At 40.4% G+C, this 16606-nt stretch overlaps 1 protein-coding gene across 2 annotated transcripts in view; it reads right to left on the reverse strand.

Moving 5' to 3' along the window:
- fcsk (fucose kinase) overlaps positions 1-16606 on the reverse strand; it is a 376885-nt gene that overhangs the window by 336424 nt on the left and 23855 nt on the right. The gene's annotated exons all lie outside the window — the stretch shown is intronic.

Genomic DNA, 16606 nt, shown 5'->3' on the forward strand with positions numbered 1-16606 from the left:
ACCGGAGTGTGGCATCAAGAAGCCCTAGAAAAACTGGAATTAATGGGAATCAGGGGGCAAACGTTCTGCTGTTTGGAGTCATACCTGGTACATAGGAAGATGGTTGTGGTTGTGGAGGGTCAGTCATCTCAAGTCCAGGACATCTACTCCCTCAGGGTAATATCCTAGGCCCAACAATCTTCAGCTCCTTCTGCAATGACCTTCCCTCCATCATAAGATCAAAAGTGGGGATGTTTGCCGATGATTGAATAATAAGAAAGTTTATTTATTACATACAAGTAGATTTACAGTCACACTGCAACGAAGTTACTGTGAAAATCTCCTAGTTGCCACACTCCAGCGCTTGTTTGGGTACACTGAAGGAGAATTTAACACGGCCAGTGTAGCTAACGTTCAGCACCATTTGCGACTCCTCAGATACTGAAGCAGACCATGTTCAAGTGCAACAAAATCTGGACAATATCCAGGCTTGGGCTGATAAGTGGCAAATAACATTCACAGCACACAAATGCCAGGCAGTGACCTTCACCAATAAGAGAATTTTAACCACCGCTCCTTGACATACAATGGTGTTGCCATCACTGAATCCTCCACTGTTAACATCTTTGGGTTACCATTGACCAGAAACTCAACTGGACTCACCACATAAACATAGTGGCTACAAAAGCAGGTCAGAGGATAGAAATACTGTGGCCAGTAGCTACCCTCCTGACTCCCCAAAGCCTATCCATCATCTACTAGGTACAAGTCAGGAGTGTGACGGAATACTCCCCACTTGTCTGGAAGGGTGCCACTCCAACAACACTCATGAAACTGGACACTATCCAGGACAAAGCAGCTGCTTGATTGGCACATCTACAAAAATTCAATCCTTCCACCACTGATGCTCAGTGCACACTGCTGCTACTACCTACAAATGCACTACAGCATTTCACCAAAGATCCTTAGACAGCACTTTACCAACTCACGACCACTTCGAGAAGGACAAGGGCAGCAGATACATGGGAACACCACCATTTGCAAATTCCCCTCCAAGCCACTCACCGTCTTGACTTGGAAATATAATCGCCATTTCTTTGCAATCACTGGGTCAAAATCCTAGAATTTCCTCCATAACAGCATTGTGGGTCAACCAACAGCATTGTGGGTCAACCCACAGCATGTGGGCCACAGCATTTCAAGAAGGCAGCTCATCACTACCTTCTCAAGGGCAACTAGAAATGGGCAATAAATGCTGGCCAGTCAGCGACATCCATGTCCCATGAATGAATAAAAAAAAATGTGGCACCAACCTGGTGAAACTCCTAGAAAGGATGAACTGCATTCTAAACACCAAAAGTATAGACTGAACCAATAGATCAGTGTTCTTTGGCCTACCTACACCCAGTCAACATCAGTAGTGAGATCAAGCAAAGGATCAGGACAATTGCAAAACATATTTAAAGTGCAAGTGATTTTAGCTAAAAATGTCAAGCGGATGATTCTTCTTGGCTTTTTCCACATGTCCAGCAAATCTGGTTTATTAGACAAACCCAAAGACTTGGAGCCATCACAACATCCCTGTTTTTTCAAAAAATTCTTTGAATGCAGGTGATGTTGGTAAAGACTTGTATTCACTACCCATCCAGACAATAAGGAAAGTTATCCAAGTTTGTTCCATCCAGAAAGCAGGATAATCCAAAAAGACTAATTAAAGCTTAATCAGTCTCTAGATACCAGTAATGCTGTCACATAATGCTTACCTTGCCAATAATCTTCTCACCATTGTTTAATTTGAGTTTCATGAGAACCACTCAACTCTGAAGAACAGGTGTGAGTACACAAAGGCAACATTTGACCAGTTTCAAGAGTTAGCCAAAACTGAAAGGAATTCAAAGATGAACATCTCCATTGACTGGAGTTATTCATAGTTGTGGGTGTCACGCTCCCAGAGTTGTCACTGATTAAAATTGAATTTGACCAATGTAAGAGCAGAGCAACAATTGGCTACTTTGCAGTGAGTGACCAAAAACCTGATTCCTCATTGCCTGTTCACTATTTACAAGGCTCAAGTTGGGACTGGGACAGAATACTCATCATTTTATTGGACTAACTCACCTCAACTCAAGAAACTCAACACATTCCAAGACAGAACTAGTCCACTACTGGAGTCAGCATTCATTTCCTCCAACACTGGCACACAGTGGCTGCAGATTGTACAATTTTCAGCATGCACTGTATCAACTAACCAACAATACTTGCTTTGAACCTTCCTTTCCTGCAATCAGTTCCCTCAAACAGCAATATCATGGGAACACCATCACCTCCAGATCACACACCAGCTGGATTTGAAGATATGCTGCCATCCTTCATCATGAATTAACAATACACTGGAATTCCCGAGCTGCTACAATTTTGGAAACACTATCATCAGTAAAATTGCAGAGGTTCATGGACAAGCCCACCACCACTTTGAGGGAAACTAGAGGCAAGAAATAAATGTGTCTTTGCAAGCATCATATGTATCAAAAAAAATGTACTTGCACAAGAAAGGAAGATGATGTGTGATAAATAACTTTTAGTCTGTCATATGTGATAACATGTTATGCTAGTGAATCTTCCATGGCATGCCATTAGTAAGTCAGAAAATTAGTCTTTTTTTTAGAAAGGTCTATGGTCTTCATATTCCTGTTGCCATCTGTATGATTTTCTTGTTCCCTCGCTACTTCATTTTGTTTCTAACTATTTTGCCTTTTTTATTTAATGTTATTTGTCATTATCTTTCTTTTTGGATGATAAAGGTTGACGTAGTGTGGATTAGAAGGGAAAAGAGCTGTTGAATGTTGAGGCCTGTGGTGGTGACTGCCACAAATTTTGCCCAAATCCAGCACTTGCTCCCTTCCAATCACTCATTTCCCTTGTCCGCTCACTTCCTCTTTTAAAAACCTTTCACACAGTGTATTCTCCCCTCCCATCATAGCCACTTAACTCCATTTTATCCATTCCCCATCATTCCTGGGACAGCTCAGAATGTGTCTCTCGCTCTTATTCTTAACTGACTTCCTGTCTCCCCTCCTCCCCATTTGTTAGCGGGTTTTCCAGGGGCTTCCTACTGTAGAGCTGACCTCAGCCAATGCAATGACTTGCAAAAGATAGTGTGTGATTAAAGATGTTCTTTATTTGACCAATATGCATTGAGAGAAGCACAGATGGAGGATTCCAACTTCTCTCTAATGATACAGAAAATTTGTAAAACAGACATACTTTTTTGAAAGTTTGTTTCTCCTGCCCAACTGGTCATCCAAACTAGGCGATCCAATTACATAAATACACATTATTATCTTGGCCAATAGCATTCTACCTTCTAGCAGAATTGGGAATTCACTAGTCAACTGGACGCGGAAGTTCTTCCCCGGTGTGTAGCAACCTTATCTATGAAAAATCCAGTGAGTTCAAGAGTCAACCTCACCACCTGCAAACCATGGGAGTGCAGAAGGAGCCATTACATGCTGCCTACTAGTTACCCTCTTATCAGTAAAAGCTGAATATGTCTATTCACTGCAGCCACAAGCTAAATGCCTCTATTCATTTTAAAAGCTTAGTGCTTGCAGCTGCAAAGTCTCTTTCTTATAATAATGAATATATTCTATACCTTATTGTTTCCAAAGAATGTGGCCTAATTCTGCTCGTTTTCCTTTATGATTTGGGGCAGGCTGCACCTTGGCCAAAGCTTACAAGACATTTGAAAACACATTTTAAATCTACAATACTTATTCAAAATTTTCTACCAATGATTATATACGTGGCTATGCAGATAATACCTTCACATGATGTACAATATTATATATGTATCTGTGAGGCACTTAAGGCACACTGTGATCTCTATTCTAAACAAGTCTACTCTGTTTAAGCTTCTTCAAAATCCTAGGAGTTTCTATACCCCCTTCTACACCATTCCAGTCTTAATTTTTAATTCTTACCCTACTTACTTTTTTAAATAACTGAAATCAGAAGAAAACACTACGCCCATGTGTTTTGTTTCTCCTTTCACAAGAACTTTTCACTTTCACTTTTCAAATTTTTTTTTGAACACTGAATTCAAATTAGGGTAAAGAAAGTCACATTTTAGAGTGCAAATGCAATATATTAAGTGCACATTAGTATAAATTGCAAAAAGTGTATTAATGTAGTTTTAGAAAAATAATGCCTTATTTCCAAAAGAAAAACATCATATAATTTTCAGAAAACCGTGATAGATTTGTGGGAAAATGGTAATAAGAGTCAGTGCAGACTTGATGATCAAATGGTCTCTTTGTAGTGTAGGGATTCTATAATTCTAATATAGCACCTGGTGTTGTGCCATGCAATCTTAAATGGTCAACTGCATCATGTAATATTGAAATTTCTATTATGTTGGTACCTAGACGTACTACAGTTATAGATAAATAGTTAACTTTGTAACATTTGTAAGAAATGTTTACACAACAGGTTTCCATAAGCTTCATGACATACAATTTTATTAATTTACTGGTTCACAATAATATGGCCAGTTAGCTCAGTTGGCTGGACAGTTAGTATGTGGATGAGACTAATGCCATCAACACAGGGTTTGATCCTCTTTCTGGCTAAGGCAGACTGGGGATCTTCTTCCTAACTCTATCTGCAGTAAAAATATCATGGCATGTGGTTTGATGAATAATTGCAAAGCACTTGGCTTTGGACAGAGAATCAAGAAGAAAAATTATATTAACTGTGCATGCACAGAACTTGCACTTTAAATTCTGTGCTGATATAGATCCAAAACAATCTTAAATTGTGCTTCACAACAAATCTGCAAAACATGCTTTACATCAAAAGAACACTTTCATAATCCAAAGACCATCTTGTGCTTCCCTAACTTTCCTTCAATTAGATTATTATGGAATTGGAACTCCACAAAACCACTTCACATCCAGAGATGATACCAGGAACAACTTGTTCAAAAAGGCAGAAAGAATTTCAGATTGTCACTTTTTGTTTTCAGTCAGAGCAGTTCAGTATATATTTTTGCATTGTGCTGCAACAAAGTATTGATGTCTTTTTACATGTACATCAATTCATAATCAATGGAATATGAAGCAGCTTATCTGCAGGCACCAATTTCAGAGCCACATTGGAGGTGAAATTTATCTTGAACAAAATCAAAATGGGCAACCTTGATTTGGCAACTCCTTTTCCAATCACCCTAATATCTTTTCAATTAACGTCAATGGAAGAAAGAAAAATCCAGTGTAATATAAAAACACATTTATTTTGTTATTGATTGTTTTCTGCTTTAGCCAGAGACAAATTTTGCTCCCATTACTTCCAACTTCAGGTGCTAGAAGAACAGGGTACAATCTGACATATTCTCTACTAAGATTTATGGTTGTTTGGAGTTGACCTTTATACACGAGTGTTCTTAGCTGTTCATGACCTAGAATAAGAATGCAGCTTCAGGAAACTGCGGCAGTAACACTGAACATAAAAAGTCTGAACAGTAACAAATGAGCCTGCATTTTGTTTTTGAGAGTCGAGCAGGGGCAAGAATGGACTTTAGGATTTGACTGAACAACGACTCTTAATTTCAAATCAAAGGGATTATAGGGAGCAGGAAAATTCATGGCAGTCTGGACCATATCAGTATCACTAAAACAGGTGGCATAGACCCACTGTTATAGTCATAGAGCTTTACAGCCTGGAAACAGGCCTTTTGGTCCAATTTGTCCATGCTGCCCCTTTTCTTTGAAATCACTATGCTAGTCCCAATTATCCACATTTGGCCCATATTCCTCTATAGCCATCTTACCAGTGCAACTGTCTAAATGCTTTTTAAAAGACAAAATCATACCTGCCTCTACTACTATGTCTGACAGCTTGCTCCAGACACTCACCACGTGTGTGTGAAAAAATTGGCCCTCTGGACCCTTTTTTATCTCTCCCGTCTCATCATAAACCTATGTCTTCTAGTTTTAGACTCCCCTACCTTTGGGAAAAGATGTTGACTATCTAGCTGATCCATGTACCTCATTACTTCATAAGCGTCTAAGATCATCCCTCAGTCTCCTACACTTCAGGGAAAGAAGTCCCAGACTATCAGCCTCTCCTTATAACTCAAACTATCAAGTCTCAGTAGCACCCTAGTAGATCTTTTCTGCACTCTTTCTAGCTTAATAATATTCTTTCTATAATAGGATGTCCAGAACTGTACACAGTATTCTAAGTGTGGCCTTATCAATTCTTGTACAACTTCAACAGGATATCACAACTCCTGCATTCAATGTTCTAACTAATGAAACCAAGCATGCCAAATGCCTTCTTCACCACTCTGTCCACTTGTGACTCCACTTTCAAGGAGCTATGAACCTGTACCTCGAGATCACTTTGTTCTATAACTCTCCACAATGACCTATTAACTGAGTAAGTCTTGCCCTAGTTTGATCTATCAAAATGCATCACCTCACGTTTATCTAAATTAAACTCCATCTGCCATTCGTCAACCCACAGGTGCAATTGATCAAGATCCTGTTGCAATTCTGGCTAACTTTCTTCACTGTCCATTATGCCACCAATCTTGCTGTCATCTGCAAACTTATTAACCATGTCTTCTAAATTCTCATTCAAATCATTAACACAAAATGACAAATAACAGTGGACCTAGCACCGATCCCTGAGGCACACCACTAGTCACGGGCCTCCAGTTTGAAAAACAACCCTCTGCAACCACCCTCTCTTCTGTCATCAAGCCAATTTTGTATCCATTTGGCTACCTCACCTTGCATCCTGTGAGATTTAACCACATGCAACAAACTACTATGTGGTACCTTGTCAAAGGCCTTTCTAAAGTCTTGTAGACAACATCAACTACACTGCCCTTATCTACCTTCTTGGCTACCCCTTCAAAACACTCAAATTTGAGAGATGTAATTTTCCACTCACAAAGCCATACTGACCGTCCCTAATCAGTCATTGCATCTCTAAATGCAGATTTTGTTTCTCAGAATACCTTCTAACAACTTAATCATTACAGATGTGAGGACTTGTAGTTCCCTGCGGCCCTTCTTATACAAAGGCACAACATTTGCACCACTCTTCAAGTACCTCACTTGTGACTGTCGATGATTCAAATATCTCTGCCAGGGGACCCACAATTTACTTCCTATCCTCCCACAATATCCTGGAATACGCTTCATCAGGTCCTGGGGATTTATCTAACTTGATACACTTTAAGACTTCCTGCCCTTCCTTCTCTGTAATGTGTAGACTCCTCAAGACATCACTATTTATTTCTCAAAGTTCCCTAACATCAAAGCCTTTCTCAACAGTAAATACTGATGAGAAATATTTATTTAGGATCTCACCTATCTATTATGGATCCGCACATGACGTTGTTGAGCCTGAAGAGGCCCTACTCTCTCCCTAGTTACTCTTTTGCCCTTTATGTATCTGTAGAAGCTCTTTGGATTCTCCTTTGCATTATCTGCCAAAGCAATCTCGTGTCCTCTTTTTGCCCTCCTGATTTCTTTCTCAACTCTACTGTTACACCTCTATATTCTTTAAGGGATCCACTTGATCCAGCTGCCCATGTATGTCATGTACCTCTTTCTTCTTCTTGACCAAGACCTCAATATCCCAAGTCATCCAGGGTTCCCCACTTCTACCAGCCTCGCTCTTCACTCTAAAAGGAATGTGCTTACCCTGAACCCTGGTTAACACACTTTTGAAAACCTCTCACTTACCAGTCATCTCTTTGCCTGTCAATAGACTCGCCCAATAAACTTTTGAAAGTTTCTGTCTAATATCAACAAAATTGGCCTTGCCCCAGTTTAGGATTTTGGGCCAGACCCATCGTTCTTCATAGCTACCTTAAAACTAATAGAATTATGGTTGCTGGTCCCAAAGTGATCCTTCATTAACACTTCTGTCACCTACCTTTCTTTATTTCTCAAGAGGACGTCAAGTTCTGCCCCCTCTCTAGTCGGGCCATCCACATACTGAATGAGAAATTCCTGAATACATTCAGCAAATTACACGCACTAGATAACATAGCAAATAAATTTTCTTGTATTTACAAAATTCAGAAAGCACAATTACAATCTAATAAAGTGGTTCACATTGAATTTAAAGCTCAGAAACAGACCATCATGTCTATCTCATCTATGGCAGTATTTATACCTTACCAGTTTTCTCCCACTCTACTTCATCTAATCCTATCCACATAACCTTCCATTGCTTTCTTTCTCATGTACTTATTTATCTAGTTTCCCCATAAATGCCAGTTGCCTAAATCAGTGCAATAATAAATTCCACATTTTATCATGGTCTGGATAAAAAAGGCTCTCCTGGAGTTATTAATGACTCTAATATATTTGTGAACCCGATATTTGGATTCTCCCACAAATGAAAACATTTTTCGCTATGTTGACTCTGTTGAACTCCAAAGACCTCTATTAGGTGACCCTTCTTTTCCCTGAGGAAGCTAAGTGCCAGTCTGTTCAATATTTCCTGGTGGTATGACATCTCTCTTCTAGCATCATCATTCTATTTGGGCATAATTCTTGGAAAATTTACATGACATATAAGCAGAATAGCTTGCATGTGAGATGCATCTACTCTCACTCTTCAAAATGTGAGACTCTGTCATTTAATTTACACAAAATTCATCTGCATTTTTACTATCCTTCAGCAAAGTCATCTCAATGTCCTTAATAAGCTGAGAAGCTAGGATTGTACTACTGGTTAGAAAAATATTACTAATGAATTTCACATTCTTGATTACGTTTGAACATAGATGTCTGAACAGCAGATGTAGACAAACACTGCGACTGGCTGAGGTGACTCCTATAAATACTCCGCCAACACTCAATGACAAGGTCACTTGTGTAGGTTACCATAAGATTGTGGCAGGGGTTATTTCCTACGCTACTATTTACATGGGTTACTACCTTCTGCAGTGGTAGGATAAAGAGAGGGGAAATTGGAAAAGGAAACTAAGGCCCAGGTTGTGTATGCCCAACAGCAATGAACAAAAAATTTTGCCACTATTAAGAAACGCACACTATTAAGAAACGCACACTATTAAGAAACGCACCAGCAGAACTGTCCAGGAACTTGTGCTCAAATTGCAGGTTGCAATGTGCCTGAATGGACTCCAATGGAATGTCATGCTTGAATTTGGGCTGATCCGGTTTTTCTTACATGGTTTATTTAGGGCTGCTCCCAACAGCAGACTCAACACCATTGTGAATATACTTCCACTCGTCCAGCAATGAGCTTTACCATACATTTGGGATACTGATTGCATATGGCTTTAATGTGGGTTGTCTTTTCAAGAAACACTGGTGCAATAGGTGTGAATAGTACACTGCTGTGAGGGTTAGCATTCCCTTGTTTCAGGAAGTGATGCAAGCTTTCCTTCCCATTACTTTTTCTCCCCTTTTCTGGTTATTTTCCAAATTCACACATATACTTTCCTTTTGGTTAGTTTTTAAACATTCAGATGGACAAGCTCTGGTTCAAACATACTTAATCCTTGATTTTCTAATACTTAACCTGTGGGGACCAAAGGCTTTGAAATGCTATTATCATGATGTCCACAAATATTAGGAACTCACAAGGTGTTGTCCAATGCCAAGTGGCCGAACAGCTGGTTAGTGATGCAGAGCAACGCCAACAGAGCAAGTTCAATTAAAAGTTCATTTATTAGTCACAATTACACTGCAATGAAGTTACTATGAAAAATCACCTAGTCGCCACACGCCGGTGCCTGTTCAGATACACTGGGAAGAACTTAGCATGGCCAATGCACATAACCAGCATGTCTTTCAGAACGTGGGAGGGGACTGGAGCACCCGGAGGAAATCCACACAGACAAGGGGAGAATGTGCAGACTCTACATAGACAGACTCTCCAAGCTGAGAATTGAACCCAGGTCCCGGGCACTGTGACACAGCAGTGCAAACCACTGTGCCACAGTGCTGCCCCGTTTCGGCTGAGGTTATTCATGAAGACCCTCTTTCTCGACGTTGCTCCTCGTCTGAGGTGTGGTGATCCTCAGGTTAACTCACCATCTGTAGTCATTTGGGATTATGACAACTTTACCTTTTACATTCTATGAGCATGGTGAAAGAACCAGTAGACTCACTAGTCTGCTTCCTCTCAACTTATTGCTGAAAACACCACTCCACAAGATCAACCATCACTGATCATCTGGAGATCAATGATCAACTTAAACATTTCATGTCTAAGACTCAGGTTCAGATTGTGGTTTATTTCATAATTGTTTTGATAATATTGAGGTCTCAGCTCTAATGCCTGACTTTACGAATGTGTTAAAAGTAACCATTTTCCAAGATGAAATACTGGAGGCAATTAAATCCATGCAAAGCAATAAGGCACCGTGACCTGATGGATTTCCTGTAGAATTTTATTAAAAACTTCTCATCACAACTTTCTCCATTACTGTTGTCTCTGTTTTTGGGATGCTTTAAAATAATCTGCAAAGCACTTTTGTGTCTCTGTCTAAAGAAGGATAAAGAACCTCTGCATTGTAGTTCAAACTGACCTGTTTCCCTTTTCAATGTAGATGTCAAGATACTAACTAAAACCTTAGCCTTTCATCTTGAACCTGTCCTTCCACTTAACATCTTACCTGACCAGACAAGTTTTATACAGGGCAGGCAATCCTTCTAATTTAAGATATCTTTTCAATATTATTTATGCACATTCAACTACTCTTCTTCCTGAGGCTCTTATAACTATGGATACAGAAAAGGCTTCTGATTAGTGTGAATTGGGATTACTTTTACTTCATTCTTCAAAAATTTGGATTTCTACACATTTGGATAAAATGGATAAAATTATTGTATTCCTCCCGTTACTTCAGTATGTACAAGTAATATCCACTTTAAACTCTTTGATCTCTAGCGAGGTACTGGACAGAGCTGTTTTCTTCCCACCTACTTTTCACTATTGCTATTGAGCTGCTGGTAATTGCATTGTGAATTGGGTGTTGTACAGGGCAGAGCTGAGCAGAAACTCTCACTATATTCTGATGATCTGCTTCTTTACATCTCTGATCTGGCTCCATCTCTCGTATGTTATCTCTATTTTTGGGCGATTTGGGCATATTTCAAGTTATAAAATTAAATTGCAGAAGTGACATTTTTCAATTTATTCTATTATTAAGAATTAACTTCTTTCCCCCCTCCCCTTCAATGTCTTAGTAATTTTAATTACTCAATCGCTTGCAGATCTTTTGAAGTCAACTTTTGATCCTTTGTTGGAACACATGAAGCAGAATTTAGCATGTTGCCCTATTTACCCCTTTCTTTAGCTAGCCATGTAAATTCTGTAAAGATGAATATTTTCCAAAAATTTCTATACTTATTTCAGTGTAATTCTTTGTTTATTCCCAAGCATTGTTTGTTACAATAGACCAATGAATTCCCTCCTTCATTTGGATTAAGAAAACACCCAGAGTTTATAAAATTTTTCTACAAAGATGGAAGCATTTAGGTGGTTGGCAGCGCTAAATTTTCAATTTTATTATTGGTTTGGCAATACACATAATACTTATTTTTGACTTCATTTGAAGCAGGACAGTTAAGTGTGGATGCAATTGTGCAAAGCCTCCTGTCAATCCACATCTCTGCCTGCTCTGTTGTGCTCCTCCATTCCTTTTACAACCACTCAGTTTCTTCAAACCCTATTGTTAAGATGTTACTTGATTTGTACCCTGTTCAGAATAGGCTTTGGGCTACAATTTCTCTCTTTAATGCAGTCATAACGCTGCAAATTATTTATTGCAGTCTTCACTCAAAGATTGCCAAAACAAAAAGCTATGGACAACCAAAGAGGGAGAAACAAAATGAAAAAGACATGCTATTTTACAAAGTAACACAGATCCAAGTGAATGGTAAAAAAAAGATGCAAAGAACAGAAGTTGACATAAAGAAGCTACAAAAAGGGAATGACAAACTTGCAAAGGACATTAAAAATAAAACATTTTATAGATACATTAAAGGAAAAGCAGGAACAGTGATATAGTTACTGAAAATTACAAAATGGCAAACATCTGGAATAATTACTTTGCGTCAGTACTCATACTGGAGAAAGAAGTCAAATGCCAAACATCGTAAAGAAACTCCTCCTGAACCAGCGACTCTCACAATATGGTGTCTTCCCCCTTGAACTTAAAAAAGAACAAGTACTCCCCAAACAGTGAAAGGCTAGAAATAGAGACGGTCGAGGTGCACAGATAGGTCAGACCACAACTTCAACCTAGGTATCGGAAATGACAGCAGCAAACCTAGCCCTACAAAGTCCTCCTTGCTAACATCTGGGTGCTTGTGCCAAATTGGGAGACTGTTGAGAGCAACAGCCTGACATAGTCATACTCACAAAATAATACTTCCAGATAATGTCCCAGACAGTACCATCATTATTCCTGGGAATGTCCTGTCCCACCAGCAGAAGTGGTGGTACAGTGGTATATGGTTGGGAGGGAATTGTCCTGGGAGTCCTGAACAGCAGCTCTGGGCCCCATGAAGTCTCATGGTACCAGGTCAAAAACGAGCAAGGAAACCTCTGTTGATTACTACATACCATATCTTTCAGCCGATGAAGCAGTACTCATCCATATTGAACTTTACTCGGAGGAAGCAATGAGGGTGGCAAGGGCACCCTTATTGCCTCCTCCAAGTACCCTGGTGGGGGACTTCAACATCGATCAACAAATATGGTTCAGCAGTACCACCACAGAACAAAGTGGCTGAGTCCTAAAGGGCATAACTGCCAAACTGGGATTGCACAGGTGGTGAAGGAAATCAACAAGATGGAAAAACACACTTCAACACATCCTCACAAACTTGCCTGCTGCAGATGTAGCTGTCCACAACAGTATCAGTAGGAGTGAACACCACACAGTCCTTATGGACACAAAGTTCTGCTTTCACACTGAGGATACCTTCCATTGTGTTGTGTGGCACTAGCACCCTGCTAAATTTTGACCTCGAACAAACATAGCTAATCAAAACTGTACATCCATGAGGCATTGTGGGCCCTCATCAAAATTGTATTTAACCACTAATATTAGCCTCATTGCCTAGCATATCCCCCACTCTACCATCACCACCAAGCCAGGTGATCAACCCTAGTCCAACGGAATACAGGGAGGCAATGATGTCCTGGAGCTGCGATGATTGGCTTCCAGCCACCACAACCATTTTCCTTCAATTTTACTGGGGTTCTTTAATGTCATACTTGGTCAAGGGCAGTCACTCTCAGCTCACTTCTGGAGTTCAGCTCTTTTATTGACATTGGCACCAAGGCTGTAATGAAGTCAGGGGCTGTGACCCAAACCGCGCAAGTTATTGCTAAGCAAATGCCACTTGACGGCACTGTTAATGACCACTTCTATCACTTTACTGATGATTGAGAGTAGCCTGATGGAGCAGTAATTGACTGAGTTATATTTGTTACTTGTGAACAGGACGTACTTGGACATTTTTTTACATTGCAAGATAGATGCCAGTATTGTGGCTGTACTGGAACAGCTTAGATAGGGGCATGCCAAATTCTGGAGCAAAAACCTTCCGCACTGTTACCAGAATATTATCAGAGCCATAGCCTTTCAGGACCTAGTGCTTTCAGCTGTTTATTGGTATCATGGAGAGTGAATTGAATTAACTTAAGACTAACATCTGTAATAGAATCATAGAATCTACAGTGCAGAAGGAGGCCATTCAGCTCATCGAGCCTACACCAACAACAATCCCATCCAGATCCCAAAGCTGCAACCCCATGTATTTACCCTCTTAATTTCCCTGACACTAAGAGGCAACTTGTTATGACCATTCAACCTAACCCGGACATCTTTGGGCTGTGGGAGGAAACCGGAGTACCCACAGACACCGAGGGAACATGCAAACTCAATGCAGACAGTGACCCAAGGCCAGAATTGAATCTGGGTCTCTGGTGCTCTAAGGCAGCTGTGCTAACCACTGTGTCAGCGTGCCAGGGGCAGATCCTGGGGACTTCCAGAGGAGGCCGGGATGGATTATCCACACACCCAATACAGCTGAAGATTTTTGAGAATGCTTCTGCCTTATCTTTTGCACTGATGTGCTGGGCTCCTCACTGTAATTGTCCACCAACATTCAAAACTGGGGAGGTCTTGTGGCATAGTGGGTGGTGTCCCTGCCTCTGAGGTATCAATGGGTGCTATTCTGATTGGTGGCTGGTGACTAGTGGAGTGCCGCAGGGATAGGTGCTGGGGCCTCAGCTATTTACCATTTATATAGATGATCTGGAGTAGGGGGCTGAGTGTAGGGTGACGAAATTTGCTGATGACAGAAAGACGAGTGGACAAGCAAATTGTGCTCCTAATTGTAATTGTCCACCAACATTCAAAACTGGGGAGGTCTTGTAGGCTTATACTCATTGGAATTTAGAATAATGAGATTTGATCTTACTGAGCCACGTAGGATTCTCAGGGGGCTTGACAGAGTAGATGCTAAAATGTTGTTCCCCCTTGAGGGAGAGTTTAGGACTAGGGGACATAATGTCAGATAAGGGGTCACCCATTTAAGACAGAGATGAAAAGGAAATTCTTCTCTCAGAGAATTGTGATTCTGTGGAATTCTTTACAGCACAGGGCTGCAGAGGCTGGGTCGTTATATAGACAGATTTTTAACTCACTGAGGAAATTAAGGGTTATTGGGATATGATGGGAAGTGGAGTTATCAGATCAGTCATGATCTCACTGACTGGCACAGCAGACTTAATGGGCTGAATGGTCTACTTTGCTCCCAAGTCTTATGGTATTATCATTACTGAATCCCCCAATATCGACATCCTGAGGGTTACCATTGACCAGAAACTGAACTGGACAAGCCGTATAAATGCTGCGGCCACCAGAGCAGGTCAAAGGCTAGGAATCCTGCGATGAGAAACTCACCTGCTGGCTCCCCAAAGCCTGTCCCCCAACTACAAGGCACAAGTCAGGATTGTGGTGGGACACTCTCCATTTGCCTGGATGACAGTAGCTCCAGCAATACTCAAGAAGCTTGACACCATCTAGAACAAAGCTGCTTGCTTGATTGATTGATACCCCTTCCACAAAATTCATGCCCTCCACCACTAACAAACAGTGGAAGCAATGTATGGAGGTTACATAAACTAGAATTATATTCCCTGGAATTTAGAAGCTTAAGGGGTGTTTTGATTAATGTTTTAAGTTATGAAAAGAAAATGATAGAACTGAAACTATTTTTGCTGATAAGGAAGTTTAAGATGAGAGAAGATAGTCTAAAAACTGGAGCCAGACCTTTCAGGAGAGGAATTAGGAAACATATATGCATGCAAAAGGGTGACAGAAGTTTCAAATTCTCTCCCCAACTGCTAACTGCTACCAAACCAATTATTTAAAATTTGAGATTGAAAGGCTTTTATTAAACAAAGATATTGGGGGATATGGGGCAAAGATGGATATATAGAGTTCAGTCATTATGAGCCATGATCTCAATGAATGACAGAATAAGCTTGAAAGACTACTCCTGTTCCTGTATTAAATTGAAGGAAATTACTGTTCATCCAGAACTGGGTACTGCTTCAACAGTCTGACAATTTGCAAACAATGAAGAGATTGAGAGTCAGTGGTGAGGTGGAATGGTTGTAGATGGATGAATCCTTGAAGGATGCAGGAGGTAAAGGTGAGAGAGGTGGGAAAAGAAGCCATTGAAGCTGGGCATCTGACAAAGACTGGATAGATAAGGAAAAAGGCAGGCAAAGGCATATCCAACCAGCTGAGTAACTGAGATGTCCAAAGATGTGTGGGTTAGATGGATTTGCTAAATTGCCCCTTAGTGTCAGGGGGATTATTTGGGGTAAATGCATGGGGTTATGGGGATAGGGCCTGAGTAGGATTGTAAACTTGATGGGCTGAATGGCCTCCTTCTGCACTGCAGGATTCTATGAGAAGTGTCACAGCAGGTCAGTGATGTCAGTCATGTCAAAGGCTGTTGACTGGGCAATAAGAACAAGGAGGGATAGCTTACTTTTGTCATAATTACACTTTGATAAAAGCTGGATTGGATCTGTGGCAGGGCTGGAAATTTATTGGAAGAACTCAAAAGCATGGTGTCCTGGGAAAGATGGACATTTTATGGGAAGCAACAACAAAGATTACTGAAAAGGAAAAGGAGGTTGCTTTTGGTTCTGCTCTGCACAAAGTGGCTGTCAAATTTTCCTAAATGATCACAATGACAACAGTTAGCTATGAAGCATTTTATGATGTCCGCAGAAAGAGACAGGTGCTTTATGAATGCTTCTTTATTTACACTTGATTCAAGAATGGTTGATTATAACAATGGCCCAGATGATTTTTTTAAAAAATTCCATTCCTCAGCAACAGCTTGCCTCACCTTGCATTTCTACATGCTATACAAACATAATTGTCAATTCAGTGGGCACCTTGCAAGTTAAGATAGCAAAAAAACCTTGATCACAACTGTAATAATCGTTAAATATTAGATGGTGGATACAGTTCCAATTAACAGGCTGGAAAATGTAATGGCCTGATAATTGGCTTATGCCTAGATTTTTCCCC

The sequence above is a fragment of the Carcharhinus amblyrhynchos genome, chromosome 4, assembly GCF_965287045.1.
Source record: "Carcharhinus amblyrhynchos chromosome 4, sCarAmb.v2.hapA, whole genome shotgun sequence".
In the NCBI taxonomy this organism is placed as follows: domain Eukaryota; kingdom Metazoa; phylum Chordata; class Chondrichthyes; order Carcharhiniformes; family Carcharhinidae; genus Carcharhinus; species Carcharhinus amblyrhynchos.